This window comes from Anas acuta, chromosome 1 (assembly GCF_963932015.1).
Source record: "Anas acuta chromosome 1, bAnaAcu1.1, whole genome shotgun sequence".
Taxonomy (NCBI): domain Eukaryota; kingdom Metazoa; phylum Chordata; class Aves; order Anseriformes; family Anatidae; genus Anas; species Anas acuta.
This window is the reverse complement of record NC_088979.1, coordinates 71184113-71194823: the sequence shown is the minus strand read 5'-3', so window position 1 is coordinate 71194823 and position 10711 is coordinate 71184113. Positions and strand designations below refer to the sequence as shown.

Genomic DNA, 10711 nt, shown 5'->3' with positions numbered 1-10711 from the left:
GCATTTGACCTTTGTACCACCAGGATTTATGACGAAGGCAAAAGGAACACACAGAGCCAAACTGAGGTTGAAAAGGTGAAATTTTCCAGCAAATTGTATTACAGTTTCCTTAGTTTAAATTAAGTAAGGACATAAATTTTTGGATTATTTGCAGAAAGGGCATGTTAATTTAAGTTTCTGTTGCAGCAACATATCAAGGATATTGCTGAAATTAGGGCTCCATCTTGCCAAGGCTCCTTAATAAAACGTTTCCTGCCCCCAAGTGAATATCTTAAAAAACCCTTCAGAGCAGTGGAGCTGGAGATACCTGCAATCTTTTTCCTGTTTCGTGGTAACTTCATTTCACCCAGTGAAGAAGAGCTTGGCTGTGGGAGGCAGTGTTGCTGCCCCCATCACAACCCACTGCCACCAACCCGACAGAAACACAATAGGTGTAGCACATGATCGTCTATCATTTTTATACTCCAGGAATCTGATGATGTTGGCCTGCTTGTTTTAAAGTTGGAACTTTTCCTTTAGTTAATATCAGCGTGGTCCAATTAGCTGCACAGAAGCATTTGCATGCAGGCAGGAGTATGAAAAGCAAAAGAAACCGATGCTGGTTGCAATACTCTGTAGGACCCCTGACGGCGTAGGAGTTAGATGTAGTTCTGCATGGCTTTGTCCTTTCTGCGGCAAAGCTGAAAAAGAAGGGACTGGTTAAGGACATCGTTTTGGAATGAGAAGATGTGGATTTTAACATACAAGTTGCAGATTTTACATATTCCATGACAGTTGGGTAAAGCATGATTTATACAGGAAAGCATGATTTATACAGGAAAAAATGCATTTTCATCTCCACACGACTTAAGTCTGTGGTCTCCGTTTCTGTATGTGCCTCTTGGAGGAAAGTCTCCTGAAGAGCGGTGGCCTGGCTCTGTGGGCACAGTGCTGTGTGGCACAGGCTGTCTTTTTGGTACACTGGCAAGACTCTCGTGCCTTGGCTCCTTGGGAGGTTTAGGCGTTGTGGCTGTTCCTTTTTTCTTTTTGTTTGTTTTTGTTTTTGCAGGCCAAGACTGAATGGTCTGTGTGGTCATACTTCCTCCAAACTACTGGTCGTCTGCCATATTCAAGATGTGTTTGTGTTTTTTAGGAGATGTAGGGAAATTACAGATGTTGTTTTTATTCTTTTAATAAAATTACTGTTTGGTGCTGTGGATAGAAGTTAACGATACAATGCAATTTTATGTCTGCCTTAAAAGCACATCAGTAGAGCCCTTCTGAAGACTTCATAGTTTTGAAACTGGAATTTCAAGACATGCCTACAGTTGCTGTGTAATTTTCCATAAAAAGCATTTCCTTTAGGTTGAACAACAAAGATCGATCAAATAGATCTGTACTGTTTCTACAGTCATTCTTGGTGCTGCTGGAGTTGGGTTAAAATGCTACAGAGGAATTAAGTTTACCATGAGAAGACAAAGCATCGTCTTTCAGCTTAACTTGTATTTTAAAAACTTCTTCACCGAGAAAATTTAATTTGGATCTTTAAAAAAATATAAAGGCTGTTGTGGAAACCGTTTTCAAACAAGATGTCCTCAGACTCTGAAATGTTAATATTACAAATTTGGAGCGTTTATATTGACATTTCTGTGCAGGGTGCTATTGATTTACCTTGCTGCTGGAAGAAAAGGTTACTGCTCAAAAGAGTGACGCTTCCATCTGCCATGCTTTGAAGAGGTAATCAGACATAGCTCTGGTATTTTGTTCAGAGAAGTTGGAGAGGCTATTGCCGGCTGCACATGGATGCTGCTTTCTATGCCTTTCAGCTGGTACTTACTTCCAGTGACTTCAACCCCCCACTGTATATTTTTTATGCTCCTCTGCCTCTGTTCCAGCTGTGTAAAGGATGCTTGCAGAGGCGTGCGGCCAGTGGAAGATCTATTTCATTTCCACTTCGAACATGTGCTGCTTTAGCAGCCTGTTCTTGTGCAGGAATTCACTTACATCAGTACAGAGTAAAGCTGCAGTTCCTCCTTGATAGATATTTTTGGGAAAACATTTGCAGTGGTTTTACTGTTTAGACACTGTTGCCAGAGGCAGACTGTCAGAAGCAGGTCTGGGTATTTTTAAGGATACCAGAGGCAGACGAAGATAATTTTATTTGAAAATAAAATAAGAAATGTTGCCTTTATTAACACTCTTAGGTAGAACACTAATTAAAATGCACCCATAGATGTTTGTGATAGTATTATAGTTTATCTAGTTACATCCGTGGAGAATGAACATCCTCGGCTTACTGAGTGCACTGCAAGTCTTTCAGTATGTGTCCATAGCAGCATGTGCACAATGTCATGTTGAACTGTGATTCCCTAAGCAATGCAGAATAAGGTTATTATATTTTTTTAAAGTAGTTTCTTTTATTGCGTATGATTTTTTCAATATGTCATCTCCCCAAAATACTTGCAATCATAAATGAGAAATTCGTCTTTTATTTCTCTGATGGATGCTGATTTGCTTTTAAATTTTACACATTTTGTATCACTGTGTTTTGCTCTGCTTTTGTAGACACCATGACTGAAAGGGTTTAAATCTCTGTTTTCATTGGTGTGCTTTTTCTCATGAGTCATTGGTGAGGTTTACAGTGGTAGGATTTTAGAGTCCTAACAAGTATGGTGTCAGGCTGGTGTCAGGAAATCTCATGCCAGAAACATCCAGCCCCATGTCAGAAATGCTGTGTTCCAAACGAAATCTTTATTTTCTCAAATGTAGTTTTCTGATGTGTGTATTTGAGAGAGAGAGTGAAAAATAAAGTGCTTTTACAAACAATGCCCTGTTCTGTTTTATGGGTGCCAGTCGAGTTTGCTCCGAGTTAGTGTGATGGGCACACTGAGTGGTTTAGCCCCAGACTTGTGTTTCTTGAGCACACAGCAGAACTTACATGAACAGAAAGAACCTAATCACCACTGAATCTAAAAAGCTCAGTTGCTGTATTAATGAGAACAAATAGGAAGTGGGTACATCTTGCTTCTCTGTTCAAGCTCAGGGAAAGAAAGAGGGTAGTGGGAAAAATAATGGAACAGAAATCTGAAGTTCCTACGGTTTTTATAATCTAGCGTGGCACATGTGAGGTTTTCAAGGACAAACCTGTAATTTTGAGAAGTAAAGCAGTTCTCTTTCATTGACCTACATGTCAGAGCCGTAGCGTTACTCCACACATGACAGTTGCTCTCTTTTATTACACTTTTCCATATGAGAGCTTGTAAGGAAGCTGTCTTTACTCATTCTATGTTTCTGTTCACATAGGCCCTCTGAAGCTGGGACTACATTTAAAGATATGAAATCACTAATCTGCTCATAATCTGTCACTTCAGATCTGCGTAAAACAAATGCTTTGCACACTTCTTGGTGTTTTCATGCTGCTGCTGGCCATAAACTCTGCCACCCCCAAGCACTGCTCCCTGCAATGGCAACAGAGGGTTTTCAGGAAGAAGAAAGGGGGAGCAAGGGAAGAACAACTTCCTGTTGTAATCAGTTGTTTAGCAGGTGAAAGCCCAGAGTCAATGGCTGTTTCCAAGTGATACTTTGCACAACTTCCCTGGTTGACCAAAGAGATGTATTCCCAGGCATCACATCAGAGACCTCACTGCTGGTGATAAATCTGGGAGGCCTTAAGGGAGCGAGCGCTATAGGGAGATTGAGCTAATCTTGGGATGAGCTGATAACTTGTGCTGAGCCTGTTTGCAGTACGTATATTTTCTTGTCTCTATTTTCAGCCCCGTTTTATTTCCTATGCAGTGAACATGTACATTAGTGCTAGGGTTGACTATGAAACACTTATATTCAAAATACAGGAGTAGAAAAATATTATCCGTGTACTTTTAAGACATGGTAAAAGTAGGTGGAAGTTCATGTGCATTACACATGGTTTTCCAACTGTTTTGCATGAACAGTAGGATGAGGATGATACTGAGCTTACTCTGTTACGTAGCGTTATGGGAGGAAAAATGGCATTGCTGCTGGGAAACAGCGACCTTGTGAGTGTGGAGCAATCCTCAGGTGAATCTAAGGTACTCAGATTGTCTGAGTCTTTGGTAGCCTTACAAACAAAACCAGCACCTTTTTCATGCCCTGTGCTTCCCGTCCCACCTCCCCTTCATTCCTTCAGCTGATGTTCAGCTGATGGTAAGATTGCAGAGTTCTTCCTGGAGAGGGAAATTCACAGAGAGGAGGAGAAACTATTTGTCAGTTGTTAAGAGTATTGCATATACTTTTTGTGCCTTTTTTTGGCAAACTATAGTAGAGTTGATGGAAGATAATTTCTTTGTATTTATTTATTTATTTATTTTTTACCCAGAGGCAGGATCTGAAGTAGCTTGTAGTACGTGTAGACTGGTGAATTCTTCCTCCAGTGTCTGGTTTAGCTCAGTCTGCAACTTTTGGTCTGTTTGCTATGCTTCTTTAGGCTGTTTAGGAGATTTGCTACGCTCTGCAGAGGGGTACAGATTCTTCCGTCATATTTTTGCTGTGTTTTTGTGTTGCTGGGGCTGCTTTCTGGTCTGCACTTGCTTGAAGGAAGGAGATGGGTCAGGGTGTTTCCTGTGATGCTATTCCTGCCTTCGGCTGGTGAACCGTCCTCAGAAGAGGATCAGGCAGATAACAGCGCTGCTGAGTGATCAGTTTGCAAGCTCCAAGGCTACAAATGATTCATTCTTTCATATTCATTCTGAGGCTAAGATCAAGATGTTGCACAATGTGGCCTAAAAACTATACTTCCAACCCTTGGCATTTCAGAAAACGTAGCTCCTGGAGTTAGTTGTGCAAATATAGATTTAGGGATTTAGTCCTTAAAGCAATCCGTTTTGTATGCTCTGCCTTCTGAACCACTTGAAATACTTACATCCCAGGTATAACTCTCTTTAAATATCTTTTAAGTAATGGTAGTTTGATGTAGGTTTTGTACGCAGTGCTTTTTTAGATGCAAAACCCAAATGGAAGTGGGCGATCTTTAAGGTCCCTTCCAACCCAAACCATTCTGTGATTCTAAGGCATATAGGGCAAAATCTAACATTATGAGGGGAAGGTTGGGTGTCTGTGAAGCTTAGCAGCTGAAGCACAGTGAGATTTCAGAGCTAGGCAATGCATCACGTTTGTGCTGGTAGGGCATTTTGGTGTAAAGATGGGCAGATGGTATCTTGCATAGGACAGTAAAGTGCTAAGCTGCTCCTTTCCTCTGCGTAAATTCCCTGTTGCAGCATCACTTCTTCCTGTTTCCTTTCTGATCATATACTTCTTTTTTCCTCCTCCGTCTTTTCCTTATGGTGCTATTTAATATTTCTGATTTAGAATTAGTTGACTATGGGCTTCTCTCAGAATTTCTGGGTCTCCCCCATGCCCTTTGTTCTAGTGTAAGTCTTACATGACTGTTGGTTTCATGTCAGCCCTATGCCATTACACATGATACTTCACCCCAAGCATACTATTCAGTTGGGTAGTTGGAAACTTGGGCAGTAACTCGGTATCTCTTGTTTTGGGGGGCTGCTTGGGGTAGGGTCTGCTCATTTGAGTGGTAGAAAAAACTTGGTTAGCATTAAGCTAATGCTGCAACTCCAAACCAAACCAAACCGTATAAAACCAAACCAAACTATGAAGTGTAGTTGATCTGTAGCACCGTGGGAAGGGTTGTTCTCCAGCTTCCATTCACCGCACACCATCTGGAGGCACCAGAGGTTGTGGAAGTGCAGCTGGTGACCGCGGAGGCTTTCTGTGGGGGCAGTGGCATGGGTGGGGGTCTGCAGTCACACAAGGGCCTTGTGTGGACTCCAGCAAGAGTCTGCATGCGTTGGACAAGTTGCGCAATCAGAAATCTTAGTTGGTGTAGATGTTAGCGCTGAAGCAACCCAGTAAAATTTTGCAAGGCCGGAAGAGAGAAGGAAATGGCTGCAAACCCATGGTGCTATTCTTAGAGATCCTTCTGTAGTTGAACTGTAACATGGCAGCTTATTTACAGCAGTCAGATGCTGTCCCCTGCCAGGAAAGGAAGGGAATGGGTAAGTCCTTTACCTGGGCTCGGGCACCCAGAGCTGGAGTAATACTGAAGTAATGTGGGCACTGACATGAAATTCTTGGTTCAGATAGGTTATGATGCAACTTTTAACACATTGAATAAATAGGGCCTTATGGAATATTTTGGTATCTTTGTTATTTGGATTATGGGGTTTTTCCTTGCCTTGCGGACAGAACAGGATTCAAGATGTGGGCAGTTATGGAGTAAAAATGTAATAATTACATGTACATATCCCCCTCCCCCCCTGCCATTTTTGGAAACTGGGTGTTCTCGGTTTCAAGTTTTCCATCCTTGCAGTTTCTAAATTACACATACAGTTATTGACACTGATTTTTGGTTTGTGGCTTTATCATAGTGTTTGAAATCTAATCTACTGTTTTGGTGCAACAGAGCAAGGTTTAAATGAGTTTATCAACAGCAAGAAAAAAATACTTGAAAGCTACCATTCCTGAAACAAATAATCAGGAAAAAAAATAGTGTTTGCATTCCTTTCGTTGTATTTGTGCTCTGCTAGGAGAAGTTTGATGCCTCACAGAAAATTGAGCAAGAAAACTACAAATCCCTTCCCACCCAAAATACACGTGGGGTTGTATACTGCTGAGCACAGAGGGTGGCTCTGGTGTGATTCTGCTTTTTGTGGTGTTACTATTTTCTTGTAGAGTATGCTTTTGAGACACGGAAGTTTCACTGTCTGAGGGAATGTCTAAACATGATTGTTAACATTGCTCAATACTTTAAATGAGCCTGAAGAAAAAAAAAAAAAGGAAACTTGGACCTAAAAAAATGCACTGAACTAAAAGAGGATGTTGAAGGAACAATTAGAAACTTTTTTATTATTATTTTTGATGCATTGGTACTGCGGTGATATAACTAAACACCCCCAAACTATATGAGGAAATAGTTCAGCTCCTATCATGTCTGCACCGAGTTCTCTTCAGCGAGGGCGTGTTAGCTTTGAGGGTGTGATACAGCTAAGTCCCACCGGATTAAAACAAAACTCGGTCACCTCCTGACCTCGGATCTCCAGCCTGTGTTTCTCACTCGCAACAACCAGGGATTGAAGTTAATGAGCCTTATGAGTGTTCAATGAGTTCGGGATTAAGTTTTTAATCTACTACGGTGTTTCTAAATGTGCTCTGGGCAGTGGTTTGATTGCCACCTACAGCTGCCCAGGCGTGGTGTGCTGCAGCAAAAGGTGATGGATGCTTCATGCTGGGAATTTGTACCGAAGCAGTGGATATTAGGGCTTGTACACTGAGTACTTTAGAAAGCCAAATGCTCTCTGCCCTAAACAGATTATTTTTAAAACAAAACCAGATAGTTCCATATAACAGTATTTTAACAATCACGCCAACTGGTTCTGACTAAGGAAATTATTAATCAGTTGGAGTCAAAACCTGTTTTTTGAAAAAAAATTCAGTGGTATTATTGCAACTGGCTTATAAAGGATGTAATGGTCTATATATTACACAGAATGAAAGTGACTTTCTGAGTATAAATATAACATTACTGGCACTACACTTTTTGTAAGCCAGGACTGACAGAGTGAAGAGATGAGTTTGTAATTTTTTTAGTGAACATATCACAGTTTGAATGCCTTCAGAGCAGTAAGCCATAGATTTTTGGTAACTGGATATGACTTGAAGAACTGAAAATTGAACACTAGTGTGCTATGAAATAGATCTCACAGCAGATATACAAGTGCTTTTTGGATGTATTTTTCCAAAGTAACATATTGTTGATGAATAAAGTCATCCAGTGTGAATACAGATGTCATCTAATCTGCCTGTTAGAGTACTTGTGTGCTAATTAATGTCAGAACCTATGTGCCAGTCTTACTTGTGCATTCATAACTGGATTCACTGCATTACACGGCATGTGATTTTAACATTAAATAGTCTGCTTAAATTTATCAGGAAAAAGGTCAAGAAATGCAAAATCTGTGTTATCTCGATGATGTTGTACTTCCTAATTATATGACACAGATATTTAAAGAGCAACTAACCCAAATCAGAAGCCAGTTTAAAAGTTGTGTATACTGTCATCGGTAACATAACATGAGCATCTTGTAGCAGCTACAGAGTTCTTTGTACCCATTTTTAGACACATAATTTTATTCCTTCTGTATTTTTTTCATGGTCTCTTTTTGTCAGCTAGTGTTTTTTTTTCTTATATATATATATATATATATATATATATATATATTTTTTTTTTTTTTTTTCATTATATGAAGTCATCCAGCACTGCATGGAGGGAGAAAAGGAATATTTTTGGATACAGACAAGTGAGCGTAAAACAAAGAAATAGGCGGGCAACATTTTAGCATGGATTTTAGCTTGAGCGTGCCCATTAGAATTATCCTACAGTGACATACATTCTTACTCATCTATGCACTAATTTAATGATTTATATTGGGATTTTTACTGTTAAGTGTAATATATATCCATCTCTTCCACCTCCATTTGCTAATTAAAACCAGTCACAAAATATTCCAGTGACATACAATTGAAAAGCATGATTTTTTTCCAATCTTCTAATCCAATTTTGTCTTTTTCTTCTTTTAAAAAAAAAAAAAGTGTATATATTTTTGTATACATATGTATGTATATATATGTACGCACACATATATACATGTAATTCTGATACAGCGATAAATGGCTGTCTGCAGTTTATCTGCAGAAGTAATCTGCTGCTTGCAAATGAATTGGGGTCCGTGTTGATGTCGGGCTGGAGTGTCTTCCTCTGGATGCTGTGGTGGGGGAGACACTGAGATCTCCTGTCTGCTCCTGGTGAGGCTGGAGAAGGGCTCTTACCCTCTGGAGAAGCATCATTACTGTCAAAGGAGGGTAGGTGGTGTGGCTGGAGAGTTTTTCTGCATATCCTCTTCATATTACCCGTGATAATGTCTAGCTCTATTTAGTTGTAACAAATTTGGCCTTATCCAAATGCAGATCTTTCCTGGGCTGAACCTGCATGGGTCCTGCTCTGCTGTGCACAGGGTCGACCCCTGGGTGCTACCGTGCCTGACAAAGAATCCCTGGTGCAGGTACCCCGTGTATTAGCAGGGCAGCCCTTGCAGAAGATCAGCCTGTCCGTAAAACACTGTTTCTCTGTCTCCCCAGGCAAAAACAGGAATACCAGTAGCTGTGCCCAAGTGCTACAGGAGGCAGGCACATTAGCCAGAGCTGTGGCAGGCCTGTGGGTGCCAGTGGCACTGGCCAGAACCAAGCTGTGGTAACACTCAGCGCTGCCCCGTTTCCTGCATGGAAAATATCAAAAGATATGCTTGTGGAAGGGTCCTGGTCGCTGCTGCTCCAGCTCGCAGAGGAGGGAGGGCCTCGCTTTGCTCTCACGGCAGATGGCTGCTTGCCTTTCACCCTCTGTGTGACTGCAGAGAAGCCCCTGTGGAAGGCCAAGTGGCCGCGGGCCGCCTGCTGTGACGGGGGACATAAAGCTCTCATCTCGAGCCACTGCTGTGTCTGGGGACACGAGCACTCCTGCTCAGCGTCAGGCCTGTGTTTGAAATGCAGGCATCCTCTGTTCATGGAAAAAGCCCTAGAGAGAGAAATATTGGAAACAGCAGAGAGCTGCTGAACAAGCCAGTGCAAGCTCCTAGTCTTTTGTTCTTCCAGATATTTTTTTTTTCCTGACGTTTAAAGTCTTAAATTGCTTCATGTTTAAAAAAAAAAAAAAGCTTTATTCAAATGAGTTTAATTATTGAGCATCAAACAGAAGTTAGATGCAGGTGTACCTTTTTGCTGTTTAATGTGATGGTAGCACGAGTGCTGCAGACAGCGGCTGCAGCTCATCTGTCCTTTGAGAGGTGGCTCCGCTGGAGCAGCCAGCTGTCAGCCGTGCTTGATGAAGGGGCTGTGAGACCTGTCAGAATAAGCAAAGTATCATTTCCTCATAAAACGAAAAAGAAAAAGGAATCTCTCCCTGGAAGGCTGCATCACACCCAGAATATTTAACACAAAGCAAGTGATTGCAGGGCCGTTTGGTTTGGGGTGGATCCATGCCTCGAGTGAAATGGAAAGATCGGGGTACGCCTAGAGCTAGATGACAGCCGGGCTAGGCAGCTTGTAGGGTCCTGGAAACAGGGGCTGGGAGGTTTTTGTCCACAAGGTCATGTATCTCTGTAAGAAATGCAGTTTTCTGTTAAAATTTGGGAAAGCTATTTATAGGAGGTAATTAAGTGGAAGGTTAAAAATAGGATGTTGTGTCATGCTCCCGGAGCATTATCAATAATGGGACTCATTTTGTGAACGGTTGCATTTCTTTGGAGCAGCATGTGATACTCTCTAATTGCAAAATTAATAGCAGGTAATGATACTATAGAATGATGGGTTCTTATACTGAAACATACTTCAAGAGCTTTTAATCTGTGTGGTAACTCAGCGTATTAAAAATCTTTGACAATTTTGATGAAGAGCAATTATAGAGCATACACCGTAGCTGCTTTTTGAAGTTAACTAATTCCCTGAGTCCCGTAGATCTGCATTAGATTAATGGCCTATAAAAATTTCATTTGAAAAAAAGTTTTTCACGGAGAAATAAAAATGTCTAATTTCGTATGAAATCTTTCACAACAAATATCTCTCTCTACTACAAGGTGGGTACCTTCCTTGTGAAAACTTTGGTATGTATTTCATGAAGAATAGGAAGGAA

General features: G+C 41.1%; 1 protein-coding gene across 2 annotated transcripts in view; it reads left to right on the top strand.

Annotated features, from left to right (window-relative positions):
• DHRSX (dehydrogenase/reductase X-linked) overlaps nt 1–10711 on the top strand; it is a 212019-nt gene that overhangs the window by 54373 nt on the left and 146935 nt on the right. The window lies entirely within an intron of this gene.